Source organism: Stenella coeruleoalba (assembly GCF_951394435.1).
Source record: "Stenella coeruleoalba genome assembly, chromosome: 3".
Lineage (NCBI taxonomy): Eukaryota > Metazoa > Chordata > Mammalia > Artiodactyla > Delphinidae > Stenella > Stenella coeruleoalba.
In genome coordinates this window covers 78,447,420-78,471,334 of record NC_137148.1, presented here as the reverse complement: position 1 = coordinate 78,471,334, position 23,915 = coordinate 78,447,420, and the positions used below count along the sequence as shown (strand labels likewise).

Genomic DNA, 23,915 nt, shown 5'->3' with positions numbered 1-23,915 from the left:
TAAAATGTTGGGGCTTCCCTGGTGGCGCAGAGGTTGAGAGTCCGCCTGCCGACGCAGGGGACACGGGTTCGTGCCCCGGTCCGGGAGGATCCCGCATGACGCGGAGCGGCTGGGCCCGTGAGCCATGGCCGCTGAGCCTGCGCGTCCAGAGCCTGTGCTCCGCAACGGGAGAGGCCACAACAGTGAGAGGCCCGCGTACCGCAAAAAAAAAAATAAATTTTAAAAAAAGGATAAAATGTTAACACAATTCACAGTAAGATGCAAGTGTCAATTAAGGCTGTACCCGCAAAGAGATGGCACAAATCAGTGCAATTCAAGGAGAGTTTATTTACAAAAGGACTATTCACTAATAGGATAGAAGAGGAATGCAGGGAAACCAGCAGCCAAGCTGTTCCCACCTATAGGCCCAAAGGAACGACCAGAGAGGAGAGAGGTTTCCAGGACCAAGTAAGAGGGTCATATCGAACAACACACTTGGAGAGAAGCAATAACTTACAGTTGCATGATGCAGCAAGCATTAGGCAACCTCCAAGGAGAAGCCAAAGGAATAAATACCCAACCTCACTCTCCACCCTCACTCTGATCTCCTGCCACAGCTCCCCATGGGCCAAACCTAACCAGAAGCCAGAAGGCTAGGAGCACTATTGATGTAGCCACTCAGTTCAACCTTCCAGGGCAGTGAACGAGGTGGAGAAGGGTAGAGAGTGAATCTGGTGGGACTAAAAGAAAACATCCAGCATAGCACAAAGTACAAAGTTCCCAAGAGAAATTAGAAAAACAACACAATGAATTTTCTCCACGTGAATACAGTGCAACAAATATGTAACTCACAATTCATTCAAATTAAAGTCTTACCCATTTGTCAACTATTTCTGGAACTTAGAATGTGTACAAGAAAATACATTGTGTCCGTAATACAAAAATGAATGATGTGGGGTCCCTCCTCCCAAGTAGCTTACTGTCTAACAGAAGACCAAAAGGGTCGAATGCATCAACTGTTATAACAAATGGAGTGGATAAAGCTTTCCATGTTTAAGTTTTTTAAATCCACTTGAATTTACTATGATTTCTGCCTAAACTAATTTGTGTACTTCCAATTTATAGCACCTTTTTCTGTCCAACTAGAATAATACTTTGGCTTAATTCTGAAAAAAAAAATTGGTCATATTTAAATAATATACAATATTTCATAAATAACAAAACTAATTATCAATGAACAATTGGCAAAACTAGAAGGAAAAGGCCAGAATAATCACTGATCTAACAAAACTTAATTTACTACTAGGAAGACACAAGGAAATATAAAACGTTTTATATTTCCATAAACATTACAAATATATAAAATAAAAAGAATAAAATTTATACACACATTTTAATGATGTTTGTTAAGCTAATAAACATAAAACAGCAACAGACCACAAATTAATCATCTAAAAATGTTTAATCTACTCTAATCATATGCATATTTAGTTATATTCAGTAATAAATTATTTACAAGAAAACCAGTATTTTTGGCATAAATAAGACAGAATGTTAAACAAAGCTCTACACAGAAACATAAAGCACATTCTATGAGTACTTTATATATTAAAGCAAGATAATCAATAATCTGGTCCATTTTTCCAAAATACGATTAATTTAAGGGAGGCAGTTTGGTTCTCAGAAACAGCCTGTAAATTATATCCAGTCCTGCTAACATCAAGAAGGATGCCTTATGAAAGTATTTCAGTTTCAACTTCACTTTCAGAAAGAGGTAAACAGCAAACAAAATAGAATTCTGGTGACTGAAATGAGGTACAACAGCAAGTTTATCTACAGAGTATCAAGAAAATGAATAGCAAATTCTCCTAGGAAACCATCAATCTCTTTCTTTTGTTAATCCCTCCACACATCTGGGCAGAATACAGGAATGTAAGCAGTAAAATTCAGTGTTTCCCAAACAGTATTTTTTTTTTCCTTTTGGTTGTTGACACCTAAATTTATCTGAACAAAATTCTTAACAGTCCTATTGATCTATTGTCTTTCACAAGCCCTTAAGCTAACCGCTTTCAAGATTCCAAGATCAGAATAATAGAGGGCAGATAGTCACAGGACCTTGAGTTCTACATTAATTTTACAAACTGCTAATTCAGAGTATGCTCCCCCCCAAATATATCATGTTACTATGGGTTAGTATAATACTATTGTGGTGCTTGACCTTTCTATAAACAACGGCATTTACCACAGAAATCCACCTCAGGTCTTTGCTGTTTTCTTGAATGAAACTAACCCCTGAGAATCAAATGTATTTAAGAGAAAATAAGGGACAAATATATCAATTTTAGAATAACCTATATATTGATTCTGCCAATATTTGAATCACCAAACTCTTATGCATCTGTACATTAAAATTCTTCCCGTGAAACAGCAAATAACAGCCATAGTTACAATAATCCTCTAAATGACTTGCCAAGCAACAATGTTTATTGAGCAATTAGGACGGTGAAGTACAGAGAGATCCACCAGTATACAACCTTGAATGAGGATAAAAAGAGGAAATTTTATTTGATTCAGGAATTAAAGATAATATGTATAAAAGTAAGGAGTCATGGAAAATACTTAAAGATAGAGACTTGTGTGTGTGTGTGTGTACACATACATACAGGTATAAGATAATAAAAATATGAACAAAAATTCAATTACTCATTGAATAATTGTTTATTAGAGCCCCCTCTTCTAACTACACACTATGATAGGTAGACACCAGCTACTTAACCATTAATGAACAGACATGGTTTCTGACTTCTTGGAGATTTCAGTCCAGTGGGGTACACTGCCAAATAAAAAAACAAACTATTGCAATATCAACTAATAGGTGCTACCATGTGGTGTGATTGGGTCCTAAGGCCACAACTGGGAGCAACACTTAAACTGGGTTTGGGATGCTCAAGTAAAACCCCATGGAAAAGTACAGTTGAGCTGATCACTAGAGTTCACATAAAGGAGTCCGATGAAAAGTGATGAAGGATAGTTTTTGAGACTGAGGAAACAAACATGCCAAGGTCCTAAGATAAAAGAATATGGCATAAAAAGAAACGAAATTGAGTCATTTGTAGAGACATGGATGGACCTAGAGACTGTCATACAGAGTGAAGTTAGTGAGAAAGAGAAAAACAAATATCATATATTAACACATATATGTGGAATCTAGAAAAATGGTACAGATGAACCTGTTTGCAAGGCAGAAATAGAGACACAGACGTAGAGAACAAACGTATGGACACCAAGGGGGGAAGCGGGGGGGTGGGATGAACTGGTAGGTTGGGATTGACATATATACACTAATATGTCTAAAATAGATAACTAATAAGAACCTGCAGTATAGCACAGGGAACTCTACCTAATGCTCTGTGGTGACTTAAACGCGAAGGAAATCCAAAAACGAGGGGATATATGTGTACAGGTAGCTGATTCCCTTCACTGTGCTGCAGAAACGAACACAACATTGTAAAGCAAATATAGCCCAATAAAAATAAATAAATAAATAGCAAAAAAAAAAAAAAAAAAGAATATGTCATTTCCTTGAAGTTGAAAGTATTTCTGTCTGGCTAGAGCCTAGACTTTGGAGAGTTGGTAGTGGTAAAAATAAAACTGGAAGAATATTCAGGTAATCAGGGCCAGGTCCCTGAGGGCCTTTTATCTGTTGAGGCTGAGTATATGTGAGGAACGAAGAGTGGAAAAATCCTGCAGCAGAGGGAATGGTAAGGTGTGTGAGAAAGCCATTCCCTCTAGAACTCCATTTCTTCTCCTATGTGGTGTGCAGATAGGGGGAATTTGAGTCAATGCTCTGTAGGAGCACGATCAGCTCTGACACAGTGAATCCATGGACTAGCAGGATCTGGCAATAAAACCAATCTGTAAAGGAAAGAAGTATCCTCATAAAGGCAAGAGCCTGATCACTGAAGGAGCTCTTCAGTGTAAAATCTCAGACGTGTCAAATAAAATTTCCAAGCTTGGCAATAAACGTCCTTCACCCAGGTGAAGTTCTCCTAATCAAATACACCAAGAACAATAATCCAAGAGGAGATCGTTTAGCCCTGCATAGATTAAAGTACACTTGAACAAACGCAAGCTGCATGCAAGCACTTCTGCCTTAGCCACTGAGGTAAAGGAATAAGAGTTTAGATGATTGCAGTTCTATTGTTTTTTTCAGAGTACTTTCCTATAAGTCATTTTCCAGGGTTAAGCTGAATACTAAAAGTTTCAACAAATGGTCTAGGGAATAATTTTTTTTAGTTGAAAAAAAATCAGGTAATGACATATGAAATTATATTGGCAAATTTAATCACTTTGCTGTTACATGGTTTTGGTGTTTACTGAGCATATGGAGTACCTAAATCAGATGGTTTTTATGGCAAATGCATTCAGATGCCATGTTGCAAATATCAATATGTTTCTGTTATCATGGAAGAGGCTCAAAAACTCCATGTGGATAAATTGTTGGTTTGAGAATCAAGAAACCCTTGGTTCTAGTTATATTTCTTCTAGTTGCCAGATATGGGACATTGGTCAAGTCACTTGGTCTCTCTGAGGGTTACTTTCTTCACCTATAAAAGAATGGAGGGACTTCCCTGGTGACACAGTGGCTAAGAATCCGCCTGCCAATGCAGGGGACACGGGTTCGAGCCCTGGTCCAGGAAGATCCCACATGCTGCGGAGCAACTAAGCTCGTGTGCCACAACTACTGAGTCTGCGCTCTAGAGCCCGCAAGCCACAACTACTCAGCCCATGTGCCACAACTACTGAATCCTGCGCACCTAGAGCCCGTGCTCCACAACAAGAGAAGCCACCGCAATGAGAAGCCCATGCACTGCAACGAAAAGTAGCCCCTGCTCGCCGCAACTAGAGAAAGCCCGTGCGCAACAATGAAGACCCAACACAGCCAAAAATAAAAGAAAAATTTTTTAATTAAAAAAAAAATGAATGGAAATATGCATAGCACTGGCATCAACTTCCTCACAGCTACATTATGCGGTTCCCCTAGGAGCACAGATGCAAAAGCAGTTTGCAAACCCTAACATACTTTACAAATCCAAGAGATTATTATAGACACTGTACACTTATATCTGAACATATCAAAAATACAGAAGGTGTTTCCATTTCTGACTAAAGCACAACATAAGAATAGCATGTGCTATCACAGGAAATAGAAAGGAAGAAAGCACTAAAATTGAGTATGGTCCTCATAGTTCTTAGAATAAGACTGGCATCTTTCTTAGCTAATAGCCCTAAGAACACTACCCTACAGAAATCAGTACCCAGAAGCCCTTGAAAATTGAAAACTATAAAAAGAAAAGTTTTTACCACATGCACTTGGAAAAATATCAAGTCATTTCAAGCTTCATGAAAGTCAAAATATTTTAACCCAAAGCTATTGGTGGTGGCAGCAGCATAGTTTTTTATCACTGAATAATCCATGAAAATATCATAAAAATACACAGCTGACAAGATAGCAAAACCAAAAACTCATAAACAAATTTACACGTGGTAACAAAGTATCCCTAACCCCAAAATAGACGCTAAGAGTGAGAAGCCACAGTCAAAAAATCTACATGGAATCATCGACTATGCAGGAGGAAACAGTGAAACAAAAGAGCCTGAGAATGACCTGAGAACAGGAAGACACCAAAATGTCACCAGATATTTGCTGGAAAGCACAGTGGCTAATGTAAGAACAGCAGGTGACAAGGGGAGTGATTATGTCCAAACCAATTAACAGGTGAACACAAGAGCCAAAGGTCACTCTAAACTGGCTCAAGCAGTATGAGTACCTCTGAACTCTCACAACTGACCAGCCAAGAGCTCTCCTCCAAAACAGGACCCCATACTAAGGAGAAACAATTGGAAGGAGATTCAGAAATGAACTGGATAAAGACAACAGGAATAAAGGAAAGAGTAAAGTAGGAAAGGGAATAGCCAGGAAATGTCAGAAAGGAAACCATCATATTTTAAAACATAACACAAAAGCAACAGGAGAGGGAGCTCAGTGAAGTTAAAAAAAAACTATCTTGAACCATACCTCCTTCTAAAAGTTCATGGAAATCAAATCAATTTTGCATAAATATGAGCAATAGAAAATTATCACAGTCAAATCCCATAAAAAGTTATTAAAAGAAAAAATATTAAATAAGGAGCAAAATAACATCTTAGAGACAACAAAAACACGCCAAAAAGAAACGTCCACAAAACAAATAAAAACCCCAACTAAGCAATTATTTCAAAGCAAGCTAAAAGATAAAAAAGTAGGTTTTAAAAAAGGATATGAAAAAAGTGACAAATATTAGAGATAGATGATGATGATTCTATGAATAACAGGAATAATAGAATCTCTGAAGAGGAGAACTAAAGGAGCAAAACAAAGCTAACACCAAAAATTATAATTCAAGAAAACATTCCTAAAATAAAAGTATAAAAATTTTTAAATTACATATTGAAAAAAGTATACCATGTACCTGACTGACCCAGAACAATCAACACCAAAGGGTATTCCAGTAAACTGTTGAACTTAGGAAGAAGTCCATAGGTAATCTAGACCCAAAAAAATGACTTATAAGGGAAATAAAATTAAGTAATCAGACTTTTCAACATTAATGCTTTATGCCCTAAGAAAATGGAATAACGTATTTAAGATAAACAAGGAAAAAGAATAAATGCCAGGGCTTCCCTGGTGGCGCAGTGGTTGAGAGTCCGCCTGCCGATGCAGGGGACATGGGTTCGTGCCCCAGTCCGGGAGGATCCCACATGCCACGGAGCAGCTGGGCCCGTGAGCCATGGCCGCTGAGCCTGCGCGTCCGGAGCCTGTGCTTCGCAGTGGGAGAGGCCACAACAGTGAGAGGCTCGCATACCACAAAAAAAAAAAAAAAAACCTCAAAACGATTAAGAAAACAGTCATACAATATGTACAAAACGTACATATCAATAATTACCTTAAAGGTGAATGGAATAAATGCTCCAACCTAAAGACACAGGCTTGCTGAATGGATACAAAAACAAGACCCATATATATGCTGTCTACAAGAGACCCACTTCAGACCTGGGGACACATACAGACTGAAAGTGAGGGGACAGAAAACGATACTCCATGCAAATGGAAATCAAAAGAAACCTGGAGTAGCAATACTCATATCAGATAAAATAGACTTTAAAATAAAGAATGTTACAAGAGACAAGGAAGGACATTACATAATGATCAAGGGATCAATCCAAGAAGAAGATATAACAATTGTAAATATATACGCACCCAACATAGGAGCACCTCAATACATAAGGCAACTGCTAACAGCTATAAAAGAGGAAATCGACAGTAACACAATAATAGTGGGGGACTTTAACACCTCACTTATACCAATGGACAGATCATCCAAATGAAAATAAATAAGGAAACAGAAGCTTTAAATGACACAATAGACCAGATAGATTTAATTGATATTTATAGGACATTCCATCCAAAAACAGCAGATTACACTTTCTTCTCAAGTGTGCACGGAACATTCTCCAGGATAGATCACATCTTGGGTCACAAATCAAGCATGAGTGAGTCTAAGAAAATTGAAATCATATCAAGCACCTTTTCTGACAACAATGCTATTAGATTAGAAATGAATTACAAGGAAAAAAAACGTAAGAAACACAAACACATGGCAGCTAAACAATACATTACTAAATAACCAAGATATCACTGAAGAAATCAAAGAGAAAATCAAAAAATACCTAGAGACAAATGACAATGAAAACACAATGATCCAAAACCTATGGGTTGCAGCAAAAGCAGTTCTAAGAGAGAAGTTTATAACTATACAGGCCTACCTCAAGAAAAGAAAAATAAACAATCTAACCTTACACTTAAAGGAACTAGAGAAAGAAGAACAAACAAAACCCAAAGTTAGCAGAAGGAAAGAAATCATAAAGATCAGAGCAGAAATAAATGAAATAGAAACAAAGAAAACAATAGCAAAGATTAATAAAACTAAAAGCTAGTTCTTTGACAACATAAACAACATTTTTAAACTATAGCCAGACTCAACAAGAAAAAGAGGGAGAGGACTCAAATGAATAAAATTAGAAATGAAAAAGGAGAAGTTACAACAGACACCGCAGAAATACAAAGCATCCTAAGAGATGATTACAAGCAACACTATGCCAATAAAATGGACAACCTGGAAGAAATGGACAAATTTTTAGAAAGGTATAACCTTCTAAGACTGAACCAGGAAGAAATAGAAAATATGAACAGACCAATCACAAGTGATGAAGTTGAAACTGTGATTAAAAATCTTGCACCAGGGCTTCCCTCGTTGCGCAGTGGTTGAGAGTCCGCCTGCCGATGCAGCGGAAATGGGTTCGTGCCATGGTCCGGAAAGATCCCACATGCCGCGGAGCAGCTAGGCCCGTGAGCCATGGCCGCTGAGGCTACGCGTCTGGAGCCTGTGCTCCGCAACGGGAGAGGCCACAACAGTGAGAGGCCCACGTACCGCAAAAAAAAAAAAAGGCTTGCGACAAACAGAAGTCCAGGACCGGATGGCTTCACAGGTGAATTCTATCAAACATTTAGAGAAGAGCTAACACCCTCCCTTCTCAAACTCTTCCAAAAATTGCAGAGCAAGGAACAGTCCGAAACTCACTCTATGAAGCCACCATCATCCTGATACCAAAACCACTCAAAGATACTACAAAAAAAGAAAATTACAGACCAATATCACTGATGAGCATAGATGCAAAAATCCTCAACAAAATACTGGCAAACAGAATCGAACAACACTTTAAAAGGATCATACACCATGATCAAGTGGGATTTATCCCAGGGATGCAAGGATTCTTCAATACATGCAAATCAATCAATGTGATACACCATATTAACAAGTTGAAGAATAAAAACCATATGATCATCTCAATAGATGCAGAAAAAGCTTTTGACAAAATTCAACACCCATTTATGATAAAAGCTCTCCAGAAAGTGGGCATAGAGGGAAACTACCTCAACATAATAAAGGCCATATATGACAAACCCACAGCAAACATCATTCTCAATGGTGAAAAACTGAAAGCATTTCCTCTAAGATCAGGAACAAGACAAGGATGCCCATTCTCACGACTATCATTCAACATAGTTTTGGAAGTCCTAGCCACGGCAATCAGAGAAGAAAAAGAAATAAAAGGAATACAAATTGGAAGAGAAGAAGTAAAACTGTCACTGCTTGCAGATGACATGATAATATACATAGAGAATCCTAAAGATGCCACCAGAAAACTACTAGAGCTAATCAATTAATTTGGTAGAGTAGCAGAATACAAAATAAATGCACAGAAATCTCTTGCATTCCTATACACTAATGATGAAAAATCTGAAAGAGAAATTAAGGAAACACTCCCATTTACCACTGCAACAAAAAGAATAAAATACCTAGGAATAAACCCACCTAGGGAGACAAAAGACCTGTATGCAGAAAACTTTAAGACACTAATGAAAGAAATTAAAGATGATACCAACAGCTGGAGAGATATACCATGTTCTTGGATTGGAAGAATCAATATTGTGGAAATGACTATATTACCCAAAGCAATCTACAGATTCAGTGCAATCCCTATCAAATTACCAATGGCATTTTTTATGGAACTAGAACAAAATATCTTAAAATTTGTATGGAGACACAAAAGACCCCGAATAGCCAATGCAGTCTTGAGGGAAAAAAACGGAGCTGGAGGAAGCAGACTCCTGACTTCAGACTGTACTACAAAGCTACAGTAATCAAGACAAGATGGTAATGGCACAAAAACAGAAATATAGATCAATGGAACAAGATTGAAAGCCCAGAGATAAACCCACGCACCTATGGTCAACTAATCTATGACAAAGGAGGCAAGGATATACAATGGAGAAAAGACAGTCTCTTCAATAAGTGCTGGGAAAAGTGGACAGCTATGTGTAAAAGAATAAAATTAGAATGCTCCCTGACACCATACACAAAAATAAACTCAAAATGTATTAGAGACCTAAATGTAAGACCAGACCCTATAAAACTCTTAGAGGAAAACATAGGAAGAACACTTTGACATAAATCACAGCAAGATCTTTTTTGACCCACCTCCTAGAGTAATGGAAATAAAAACAAAAATAAACAGATGGAACCTAATGAAACTTCAAAGCTTTTGCACAGCAAAGGAAACCATAAACAAGATGAAAAGACAACCCTCAGAATGGGAGAAAATATTTGCATACGAATCAATGGACAAAGGATTAAGCTCCAAAATATATAAACAGCTCATGCAGCTCAATATTAAAGAAACAAACAACCCAATCCAAAACTGGGCAGAAGACCTAAATAGACATTTCTCCAAAGAAGACATACAGATGGCCAAGAAGTTCATGAAAAGCTGCTCAACATCACTAATTATTAGAGAAATGCAAATCAAAACTACAATGAGGTATCACCTCACACCAGTTAGAATGGGCATCATCAGAAAATCTACAAACAACAAATGCTGGATAGGGTGTGGAGAAAAGGGAACCTCTTGCACTGCTGCTGGGAATGCAGATTGATACAGCCACTATGGCGAACAGTATGGAGCTTCCTTAAAAAGCTAAAAGTTGAATTACCATATGATCCAGCAATCCCACTACTGGGCATATACCCAGAGAAAACCATAATTCAAAAAGACACCTGCACCCCAATGTTCATTGAAGCACTATTTACAATAACCAGGTCATGGAAGCAACCTAAATGCCCATCGACAGATGAATGGATAAAGAAGTTGTGGTACATATATACAATGGAATATTACTTAGCCATAAAAAGGAACGAAATTAGGTCATTTGTTGAGACATGGATGGATCTATAGACTGTCATACAGAGTGAAGTAAGTCAGAAAGAGAAAAACAAATATCGTATATTAACACATGTATGTGGAACCTAGAAAAATAGTACAGATGAACCGGTTTGCAGGGCAGAAGTTGAGACACAGATGTAGAGAACAAACGTATGGACACCAAGGGGGGAAAGCCGCGGGTATGTGGGGATGGTGGTGTGATGAATTGGGCGATTGGGATTGACATGTATACACTGATGTGCATAAAACTGATGACTAATAAGAACATGCTGTATAAAAAATTAAATTCAAAAATTAAATAATATAAAATAAAAAGACTATATTGACTCTTCTAACCTCTTTATTAGCAAATTCTTAAAATGACACAAAGTCAGGTTTTGAGCACGCCAGTGAGCTCAAGTTTAAGTGGGTAACTAAAGACTATACTTGCTCACAGTTTGTTTGGTCCTCTGGATAAATACAGCTTATGAAAAACGTGTTTAATTTCATCTGTTACTGCCAGAAGCCTTGGCCAACTTCCCTTTGTGTAGCTGCAATGGAAATCAGGTCTTGCTGAGAAATCATTCTCAAAGAATATGCTACTTCAAAATACTGGCTTGAAAACACAGATTTTTCAATTAAGTTCTCAGAACAACATTTTATATAAAAGGTTTAGCGCTTTTTCTCCACAATTGATAAAATAAACTATCATTCTAATCACATGGTGGTAACAAGTCATAAGTTAAATTGAATAACATGTCACAGAACCACCTGACATCTGACTAATTAGGTAGTCTCAAACTTGAGAAGTCCATAGATTGACTGGATAAATAACAAAGGTTTAATTAATGCCACACTCCTCAGACATTAGGTTTAAGAGAGTTGGCAGCTTGAAAATGTCGACATCCTGATGGGCTTCAAATCTGAAAAGGTACTAATTTTTAACATTAACTAAAATTTTCAAAGATCTCTCTCTTTCAATGTAAAGTTAAATTGCACACCTAAATTGCTGAATGTCAATTTTGAGGTCAATCAGACTATGTTCAATGTTCCCAGAAAAATTAGACTGTCCTTCAAAATTGTACATGTAGCGCAGGCGAATTTGCTTCAAATTCTGCATTAAAAGGCATTAAAAAAGAACAAGTTAAGGTTGCTTGACAATTCTACTGTAAGCTTCAGAAAGGTCATATAACACCTGATAGAAGAATCTCATAAAAATGCTTTCAGTTTTTCACCACTGAGAATGATGTTTGCTGTGGGTTTGTCATACATGGCCTTTATTATGTTAGGTAGGTTCCCTCTATGACCACTTTAAGAATTTTTATCATAAATGGGTGTCGAATTTTGTCAAAAGCTTTTCCTGCATCTATTGAGATGATCATATGGTTTTTATACTTTAATTTTTTAATATGGTGTATCACATTGATTGACTTGTGTATATCGAAGATTCCTTGCATCCCTGGGATAGATCTCACTTGATCATGTGTACGATCCTTTTAATGTGTTGTTGGATTCCGTTTGCTAGTATTCGGTTAAAGATTTTTGCATCTTTGTTCATCAGTGAGATTGGTCTGTAATTTTCTCTTTTTTTGTGATATCCTTGCCTGGTTTTGGTATCAGAGTGATGGTGGCCTCATAGAACAGGTTTGGGAGTGTTCCTCTCTCTGCAATTGCCTGGAAGAGTTTGAGATGGAAAGGTGTTAGCTCTTCTCTAAATGTTTGATAGAATTCGCCTGTGAAGCCATCTGGTCCTGGGCTTTTGTTTGTTGCAAGTTTTTTTTTTTTTTCCCGTCTTTGTTCCTACATGCGGGCTTTCTCTAGATGTGGGGGTGAGTCTTTGTTGCGGTGCACCATCTTCTCACTGCGGTGGCTTCTCTTGTTGCGGAGCACAAGCTCTAGGCGCCTGGGCTTCAGTAGTTGTATCACATGTGCTCAGTAGTAGTGGCTCGCAGGCTCTAGAGTGCAGACTCTGTAGTTGTGGCACACGTGCTTAGTTGCTCTGCAGCATGTAGGATCTTCCCGGACCAGGGATCGAACCCGTATCCCCTACATTGGCAGGTAGATTCTTAACCACTGCCCCACCAGGGAAGTCCTGGAAGATTTTTAATTACAGTTTCAATTTTGTTACTTGTGATTGGTCTGTTTATATTATTTATTTCTTCCTGGTTCAGTCTTGGAAGGTCATACCTTTCTAAGAATTTGTCCATTTCTTCCAGGTTGTCCATTTTATTGGCATATATTTGCTTGTAGTAGTCTCTTATGATCCTTTGCATTTCTGCAGTGTCAGTTGTGATTTCTCCTTTTTCATTTCTAGTTTTATTGATTTGAACCTCTCTCTTTTTTTTCTCGATGAGTCCGGCAAAAGGTTTATCAATTTTGCTGTCTTTTCAAAGAACCAGCTTTTAGTTTTATTGATCTGTGCTACTGTTTTCTTCATCTTATTTCATTTATTTCTGCTCTGATTTTTATGATTTCTTTCCTTCTACTAACTTTGGGGTTATTTTGTTGTTCTTCTTCTTCTTTCTCTAGTTGCTTTAGATGTAAGGTTAGATTTTTTTATTTGAGATTTTTGTTTCTTGAGGTAGGATTGTATAGCTATAAACTTCCCTCTTAGAACTGCTTTTGCTGCATTCCATAGGTTTTGGCACATCATGCTTTTGTTGTCACTTGTTTCTATGTATTTTTTGATTTCCTATTTGATTTCGTCAGTGATCTCTTGGTTATTTTGTAATGTATTGTTTAGCCTCCATGTGTTTGTATTTTTTACACTTTTTTTTCCTGCAATTGATTTCTAATCTCATAGCATTGTGGTCGGAAAAGATGCTTGATACGATTTCAATTTTCTTAAGTCTACCAAGGCTTGATTTGTAACCCAAGATGTGATCTATCCTGGAGAACATTCCATGTGCACTTGAGAAGAAAGTGTATTCTGCCAGTTTGGGGTGGAATGTCCTATAAATATCCATTAAGTCTTACTGGTGTATTGTGTCATTTAAAGCTTGTGTTTCCTTATTTATTTTGTCTGGATGATCTGTCCGTTGGTGTAAGTGGGGTGTTAAAATCCCCTACTATGAATGTGTTACTGTCGATTTCTCCTTTTATGGCTGTTAGTATTTGCCTTATGTATTGAGGTCCTCCTATGTTGGGTGCATAAATATTTACAATAGTTATATCTTCCTCTTGGATTGATCCCTTGATCATTATGTAGTGTCCTTCTTTGTCTATTGTAATAGTCTTTAAAGTCTATTTTGTCTGATAATTGCTACTCCACCTTTCTTTTGATTTTCATTTGTATGGAATATCTTTTTCCATGCCCTCACTTTCAGTCTGCATGTGTCCCTAGATCTGAAGTGGGTCTCTTGTAGACAGCGTACATAAAGGTCTTGTTTTTGTATCCACTCAGCTAGTCTGTGTCTTTTGGTTGGAGCATTTAATCCATTTACATTTAAGGTAATTATCGATATGGATGTTCCTATTACCATTTTCTTAATTGTTTTGGGCTTGTTTTTGTGGGTCTTTTTCTTCTCTTCTATTTCCCGCCTAGACAAGTTCCTTTAGCATTTGTTGTAAAGCTGGTTTGGTGGTGCTGAATCCTCTTAGCTTTTGCTTTTCTATAAAGCTTTTGATTTCTCCATCGAATCTGAATGAGATCCTTGCTGGGTAGAGTATTCTTGGTTGTAGGTTTTTCCCTTTCATCACATTAAATATATCCTACCACTCCCTTCTGGCCTGCAAAGCAAACATCATTCTAAATGGTGAAAAACTGAAATCATTCCCTCCAAGATCAGGAACAAGACACGGATGTCCACTCTTGCCATTATTATTCAACATAGTTTTGGAAATCCTAGCACTGGCAATAAGAGAAGAAAAAGAAATGAAAGGAATACAAATTGGAAAAGAAGAAGTAACACTGTCACTGTTTGCAGATGACATGATACTATACATAGAGAATCCTAAAGATGCCACCAGAAAACTGCTAGAGCTGATCAATGAATTTGGTAAAGTTGCAGGATACAACATTAATGCACAGAAATCTCTTGCATTCCTATACACTAACAACAAAAGATCAGAAACAGAAATTAAGGAAACACTGCCATTTACCATTGCAATAAAAAGAATAAAATGCCTAGGAATAAACTTACCTAAGCAGGCAAAAGACCTGCATGCAGAAAAGTTTAAGACACTTATGAAAGAAATTAAAAATGATACAAACAGACGGAGAGATATACCATACTCCTGGATTGGAAGAATCAATATTGTGAAAATGACTATACTACCCAAAGCAATTTACAGATTCAATGCAATCCCTATCAAATTACCAATGGCATTTTTCACAGAATTAGAATGAAAATTTTACAATTTTTATGGAAATACAGAAGACCCCAAATAGCCAAAGTAATGTTGAGGTAGAAAAACGGAGTTGTAGGACTCATGCTCCCCAACTTCAGACTATACTACAGGGCTACAGTAATCAGAACAGTATGGCACTGGCACAGAAACAGAAAAATAGCTCAATGGAACAGGACAGAAAGCCCAGAGATAAATCCACACACCTATGGTCACCTAATCTATAACAAAGGAGGCAAGAATATACAATGGAGAAAAGACAGCCTCTTCAATAAGTGGTGCTGGGAAGACTGGACAGCTACATATAAAAGAATGAAATTAGAACACTTCCTAACACCATACACAAAAATAAACTCAAAATGGATTAAAGACCTAAAAGTAAGACCGTACAGTATAAAACTCTTAGAGGAAAACATAGGTAGAGCACTCTTTGACATAAATCACAGCAAGATCTTTTTTGACCCACCTCCTAGAGAAATGGAAATAAAAACAAAAATAAACAAATGGGACCTAATGAAACTTAAAAGCTTCTGCACAGCAAAGGAAACCATAAACAAGACTAAAAGACAACCCTCAGAATGGGAGAAAATATTTGCAAATGAAGCAACTGACAAAGGATTAATCTCCAAATATACAAATGGCTCATGCACCTCAATATTAAAAAAACAAACAGTCTAATCAAAAATTGGGCGGAAGACCTAAATAGACATTTCGCCAAAAGAGACACACAGATGGCCAACAAACACATGAAAAGATGTTCAAACCTAGGGGTAAACCAGGAATAAAGACGCAGACCTCCTAGAGAACGGACTTGAGGTTATGGGGAGGGGGAAGGGTGAGCTGTGACAGGGCGAGAGAGAGTCATGGACATATACACACTAACAAACGTAGTAAGGTAGATAGCTAGTGGGAAGCAGCCGCATGGCACAGGGATATTGGCTCGGTGCTTTGTGACAGCCTGGAGGGGTGGGAGAGGGAGGGTGGGAGGGAGGGAGACGCAACAGGGAAGACATATGGGAACATATGTTTATGTACGACTGATTCACTTTGTTATAAAGCAGAAACTAACACACCATTGTAAAGCAATTATATCCCAATAAAGATGTTAAAAAATAAAAAAAAAATAAAACAAACACCTACACACCATTGTAAAGCAATTATACTTCAATAAAGATATTAAAATAAAAAATAAAAAATAAAAATAAATAAAAAAAAAGATGTTCAACATCACTAATTATTAGAGAAATGCAAATAAAATTACAATGAGGTATCACCTCACACCAGTCAGAATAGCCATCATCACAAAATCTACAAGCAATAAATGCTGGAGAGGGTGTGGAGAAAAGGGAACCCTCTTACACTGTTAGTGGAAATGTAAATTGATACAGCCACTAAGGAGAACAGTATAGAGGTCCCTTTAAGAAACAAAAACAGAATTACTATACGACCTAGCAATCCCACTACTGGGCATATACCCTGAGGAAACCATAATTCAAAAAGACACATATTGGGGACTTCCCTGGTGGTGCAGTGGTTAAGAATCCACCTGCCAATGTAGGGGAAACAGGTTCGAGCCCTGGTCCAGGAAGATCCCACATGCTGCAGAGCAACTAAGCCCATGTGCCACAACTACTGAGCCTGCACTCTAGAGCCTGCGAGCCACAACTACTGAGCCCACGTGTCACAACTACTGAAGCCCGCATGCCTCGAGCCCGTGCTCCACAACAAGAGAAGCCACCGCAATGAGAAGCCTGCACACCGCAACGAAGAGTAGCCCCCACTCGCCGTAACTATAGAAAGCCCACATGCAGCAACAAAGACCCAACTCAACCAAAAATAACTTTAAAAAGACACATGTTATTGACATATATACACTACCAAATGTAAAATGGTTAGCTAGTGGGAAGTTGCTGCATAGCAGAGGGAGACCGGCTCTATGCTTTGTGACAACCTAGAGGCGTGGGATAGGGAGTGTGGGAGGGAGGCTCAAAAGGGAGGGGATATGGGGATACATGTATACATATAGTTGATTCACTTTGTTGTACATTGAAACTAACACAACATTATAAAGCAATTATACTCCAATAAAGGTGTAAAAAAAAAAAAGGACTAAGAAGAAAAAAAAAAAAAGACACATGTACCCCAGTGTTCATTGTAGCACTACTTACAATAGCCAGGACATAGAAGCAACCTAAGTGTCCATCAACAGATGAACAGATAAAGAAGATATGATACACATATACAATGGACTATTACTCAGCCATCGAAAGGAATGAAATTGGGTCATTTGTAGAGATGTAGATGGACCTAGAGTCTGTCATACAGAGTGAAGTAAGTCAGAAAGAGAAAAACAAATATTGTATATTAACGCATATATGTGGAATCTAGAAAAATGGTACAGATGAACCTATTTGCAGGGCAGGAATAGAGACGCAGATGTAGAGAATGGACATGTGGACACGGGGTGAAGGGGAGGGTGGGATGAATTCGGAAATTGGGATTGACATATATACACTACCATGTGTAAAATAGATAGCTAGTGGGAACCTGCTATATAGCACAGGGAGATCAGTTTGGTGCTCTGTGATGACCTAGATGGGTGGGATGGGGGTGGGTGGGAGGGAGGTCCAAGAGGGAGGGGATATATGTATACATATAGTTGATTCACTTCATTGTACAGCAGAAACTAACACAACATTGTAAAGCAATTATAGTCCAATTTAAAAAAATGTAATGCATTTACATGTGGTTCCCTTTTAGTTTGGGGTATGTGGGGAGAGGAACAGGTATGTATGCATGTGTGTGTAAGTCTTGGTAGGATTTTATTCTTACTGAATAAAACAAAATACAGAATACAACATCTATCCCAATCACCATAGCCTAAAGTGATCTTTATATTTCCTGAACAGTTATACCTTTTAATGGCAGTTAATCATTTACCATTTTATATCAACTACAGATCTTTGTTTTTTGTTTTTGTTTGTTTTTTTGGAGGGACTTGTTCTTTATTTCAAAAAGACATCAATTTTCGGTATCAAAACAGTTACACTATTGGCTTTTCTTTCTCCCAATCGTTCCCCAAAGAGACCACACCAAAGGAGAGTACATTTAAAGCCAGTTAAGCTGCCGGATGCATAACTAACTGACCTCAATGAAACCTCGCCAAAAAGGGGGGATTGGGTGGGTAGGGAAAGAAACTTCAAAAGATCAGCACACTGCTAGCCCACAGAATGTACAGAGCTCTCACAGCCAGATGGGGTGACCCGTGCACTGCAACCCCAAAGAAGCAAAGTCTCAAAATAATATAAAATTTAAAGACAGTTTTGTGCACAAGCTATTCAAGATTTCTCTAGCACTAACTGATACAAAGCACAATGAGATGGCAGTTTTAGAGACAGCAGCTTCAGACCCGGAAAAGGGTGATGAGATGAGTTTCATATGGCCAAATCAGTGGCAAAACATAATTTTCTCCTCTTTCTTTCAAGGAGGCAGAAGAGTAAGTCAGTGGTCACCTCAACATAAGGGGCACATGATCCGTTCTGTGAGTGGTTGGGAATAGGGCAGATATGGGTCAAGAATTTGGTTTTAGACAGAGGTCTCACCATCTTTAATTTGTTTGGTCACTTCTGATGAAAAAAAATAAAAATAAATTTGTCCAAAGATGCCATAAAGCTGAACACCTGAACAGCCCTTTTTTTTTTTTTCCCCTCTGGCTTACTCCTCCTGGAATCACCTTTCTGGTTTGGCAGGTATTTTTTACAGAGCAATGAGGTTTCCTATAATGGAGTCTTTCTCTGGGTTGTTTGGCTCTCAGTAAGGCAGGCCCATATCTTTTTCCCTCCTCTATGGAGAAGGCAATAGGCATTAAGCTGAAAAGTTACCTTGCAAAAGTGAGAAAGGGATTAGACTGATGCTTCAGAACTATGGAATTATCTGGAATGTTTTACAAATGGTTGCTATATCCAGATGTCTTTGAATTGCTACTGAAATCTAGTGCAGTATTTTAATTTAATTTAATGTGGAATTTTTTCCTATCACGTTGTATGTTCTTTGAAGTTAAGCCGTATAATCTTTAAATTAGTGCCACACTCATAGTATGCATCCGGTACATATATGATGAGTGGTTCAATAAAAGTAGAGAACTGGCTTTCAATCATAGTTTTTAAAAAGGTGCCCCTCAAGTATAAAATCTTCCCTTTAAAAAGGTGCATCTCAAGTATAAAATCTTCCCTTTAAAAAGGTGCATCTCAAGTATAAAATCTTCCCATGCTTTTATTCACTTTCAAATAGCTGTTACATAGCTCCCTGATGAACTGGATGCCTGTAGCATCTGTCTAAGTGCTCACTGATAGCTCTCTGTGTATGTCTGATTTATGCCACTTTCTGAATCACCTGACTTTGCATCACCAGATCACTCAGGGTAATTGCCCCGTCAAAAACATGGTGCTGTTTCACTGGTTGTGTATAAGAATTTCAGTGTTTCGAATGACATTTAGCAATGTGAGATTGTTTCGAGACTTGGATATACTGTTTTTTAAATATATAAAGAGGATTCAATTAATCAGAAATGGTCTTTGTTTGGATTTCCATTATTCATTAATTGGGTATCCTCCTACTGCTTACTCTATGGCAGGTATTGTTCTGATAGATGTTAGATATTAGCTAAGATATATCAGCTTGCTTAATCTTGACCATAACCCTATGGGGTAAGCATTATTATACACATATTATAGATGAGATAACTGAGGTATAGAGAGGTAGTGTAGTCAAGTTAACCCAGTTAGAAAGGGGTCAAAGCCAGTTGTCTTTTGTTTTATATAAGTCTCACTGAGACGTGGGTATACCTTTCACTGGGTATAAATTATACATATTGCACTAAGGAGGGGAGACATGTAATGCCTGCAAAATATCCATGAGAAGTGCCTCTCTATCCCAAAAGTATGTATATTTACTGGTTAATATACTTATTTGAAAAAGTCTGCCAACCCATTGAGTTATGAAAGGAAGTCACCAAAGCTAAACATTTCTGCTGCAAGAGAGAAGAAGGTTCTGATCACCCCTTCCCTTTCTCACAGTCACCCACTTGTGCCTTCAACACATGGCTCTGGGTAGTAGACAAACCTTCCTAGATCTGCTTCTTAAAATAAAGTGAGCCCTGCAATATTGGGCTATACTTAATATATGCCAAGCACTGTTTTAAGTTCCTTGCACACCAGCGACTCAACAGGTGGTGGTTAGTAGTTCACTATGAAGTACAGAAATTGAGAATGAGCATTTAGAATCTTTTATAGTAAATTATAACAGTAATTTTTTCTGTCCAATCTGCTTTTTAGAATTGAGAGTAGTATTTTGTGTCTTTATTTCATTTTTCTAGTAATTCACTGTATTTTGTTTTACAAAAATATCAGAAACATTGGAAGTTTTTTATAAAAGAGAGCAAGATCTATCACCACAGATAGTATGAAAAACATTCTTTTGTGTATATTGATTCATTTAATTCTTACAACAACTCTATGAAGAGCCACATTTTCAGATGAAGATACTAAGGCACACAGAGGTTAATAAGCAAAGTTATACAGTTAGTAAGTAGGCAGAGCAGAAAGTCAATCCCAAGGATTCTAGTATCAAGACATGCCTTTAACCACTATAATAAACTGCCTCTCCTAAGACCATCTCTGGTGGGTGTCTGAAAAGCAGAGCTAAAAAAATCTGACTCAGGCTCTTAGGTAGAGAGCAAAGGCGTCAGAATGATCTTTTTACTTCCCTGACATCTAGCCATTCCCATTCCATTGCCACTGTAAAGCAGTGTTGAGGCTACCTAGCCCAGAGTAGGGCATGATCCTTGACATCACCTTTGCTCCATCATTGGAGTTCTTGTGAAGCTTCCACTTGCTGGTTTCTTCCCATTGACAAGGCTCTTCGGGACTTGGCAGCCTCCCTCTGGCGGGAGTGTTTAGAGTCTGAGGTTATAAACTCATCACGTCACAAGCTACTCATTACAGATAAAATCTTGTGATGATATGTCACTTGCAATCATGGAACAAACATTTATGTATTAAATGCCCACTCTGTGCAATGACCTGCATTTTTTATATGCATATACCATACCTAATTTTTTACTGTCCTACATTTTAAATACATTTGATTTGGAATTTTAAAACTCTTTAACTGACATACTTGGATATTGGTTTAGAATTTACATCAATTTATTCTCAATCAATAAAAGAAAGAGATTGTTTGAGTCTCTCTGGAATGTACTCGATTTGTCCTTTGCTTTTGCTGTTCCTTCTACTGGTGTTACCATTCTCCTCCTTGCCAGGCAACAAAGTGCAGTGAATAGGGCATGGCATTTGAAGCCAAACTTGGGGATCTGATTCTTCCACCTAACCATCCATCCAACAAATATTGAGCTTCTATTATTGACAAAGGCACTGTTCAAATTGCTGAAGATATAGCAGTAATTGAGATGACAAGCTTCCTGTTCTCATGGAGCTTACATCTAAAGAATTAGACATTAAACAAACACACTAATAAATAAGAAAGTAGCAATAAGTGCTATGAAGAAATTAAAACAGAGTAGTGAGATCAAGAGTGACTGATAAGGGGGCTTCCCTGGTGGCTCAGTGGTTGAGAGTCCGCCTGCCGATGCAGGGAACATGGGTTCGTGCCCCGGTCCGGGAAGATCCCACATGCCGCGGAGCGGCTGGGCCCGTGAGCCATGGCCGTTGAGCCTGTGCATCCAGAGACTGTGCTCCGCAACGGGAGAGGCCACAATAGTGAGAGGCCCGCGTACCACAAAAAAAAAAAAGTGACTGATAGGGACTCCCTGGCGGCTCAGTGGTTAAGAATCCGCCTGACAACGCAGGGGACGGGGGTTCAATCCCTGGTCCGGGAGGATCCCACATGCCTCAGAGCAACTAAGCCCGTGCACCACAACTACTGAGCCTGTGCTCTAGAGCCCACAAGCTACAAGTACTGAACCCGCATGCCACAACTACTGCAGCCTGTGTACCTAGAGTCTGTGCTCCACAACAAGAGAAGCCACTGCAATGAGAAGCCCACGCACAGCAACGAAGAGTAGCCCCCGCAGGCCACAACTAGAGAAAGCTCGCGGGCAGCAACGAAGACCCAGTGCAGCCATTAATTAATTAATTAATTTAATTTTTTAAATAAATTAAAGAGTGACTGATAGAGAGGGGTGTTTTAAATTGTGTATCAGGGAAGAGCTCTCTGTAGAAGAAACAACTGAACTGAGATCTGAATGCCAAGCAGGAAGTAGACATTTAACAACTAGGGGAAAGAGATTTCCAGGGAAAGAAACTCTTACCATATCATAAAAAGAAAAAAAAAAGAAGGGTAGATCTTGGCTGATATAAGTGGAAATTCAAATATTAGCATAGTCCAGGGCTATCTCAATCCAGTGCCTCTGAGATCTTCTCAACTCGACCTTCTATGTGTCAACCTCAATCCTGAGCTGGTGGCAAGAGAGCTGTCAAAAGTCCCAGGCTTCACACAGAATATCAGACAAAGATATCTTCTCTTGATGTTGTTCTATTTTAAGAGCAAGAAAATGTTTCCCAGAAACCTTTACCAAGCTTTCCCTGTGTGGCACTGACCTGAATATGGTCACCTGCCCATTCTCCACTCAATCCCTGATACTGAGGAAATTATTTTGTATTGACTGGCATGGGCATGGGTACCTAGTTCGATGCCTAACAAAGGGTTGGGAACACCATGATTGGCTTTAATTATTCAGAATTATACCTCGAGCAGGAGTCAATCCCAGAAACCATGTGTCTGCAATGTAACCAGGGAGAGGGGACACCTGAACAAAAAATGAAATGCTGTCAGGGAAAAGCTGAAAGTAAATAGAAGCTAGACAGGAAGTCAACAGTGTCCAGTACAAACAGCTCATGCAAAATCCTGGATCAGTTAAAGGAGAGAAAGGAGGTTCTAAGTGGCTAAGGTGTCACTGGGAAGGGAAAGTGACATGAAGTGATATCATAGGGTCTTTGTGGTTGACAAAGGTCAACTCTTATAAGTACTCATAGGTCATGCTGAGGAGTTTAGATTTTATTTAAAGGGTGACAGAAAGCTGTCAGAGTGTTTTAAACAGAGGAGTAGCATGATGGGGCTGCAAAGTGAGATAAATTGTGCTTGTGTTGGGAGCAGGGGATGGTGCTGCATCATTGGGTCATTTGGGGGCAAATTTACTTCATCTTTCTAAATTCCATTCACCGTGTTTTAAAGGAAAAGTGGTTCAACTACTTGTTTCAAAGGGCTGTTTTAAGTTGTAAACGAAAAATGTGTAAAAGTGCTTTTGAGTTCTGTGTTAAACAAATGATAACAAATGCACCAGCCCTCCTTCAGAGTCTCACTCAAGGCATCTTCTCAGAGCCTTACCTGTCCAGACCAGCCCCACACTGACTGCTCTTTCCTCTGAACTCTCATGTTTCATGCCCATAAAAATCATTTCAGTCTTAAATTTTATAATTATAACAGTGTAGGGTAGTATATACATGTATAGTACATGACAATTTAAAGGCATTTTAAAATATACACATTCACACATACCAATTATGTGGCACACGTGTATCTTCAACCAGATTTTAAGTACAAGATATACATCAAAGTTTCTTACACAGCGTCTGACACAAAATAAGTACTTAATAAACATGAATTTTCTTTCTTTCTTTGGGGTCCAGTCCCATGCTCATACTTGTATT

At 38.3% G+C, this 23,915-nt stretch overlaps 1 long non-coding RNA gene across 1 annotated transcript in view; it reads right to left on the bottom strand.

The window, feature by feature from the left end:
• LOC307184397 overlaps positions 1–23,915 on the bottom strand; it is a 202,367-nt gene that overhangs the window by 16,715 nt on the left and 161,737 nt on the right. The window lies entirely within an intron of this gene.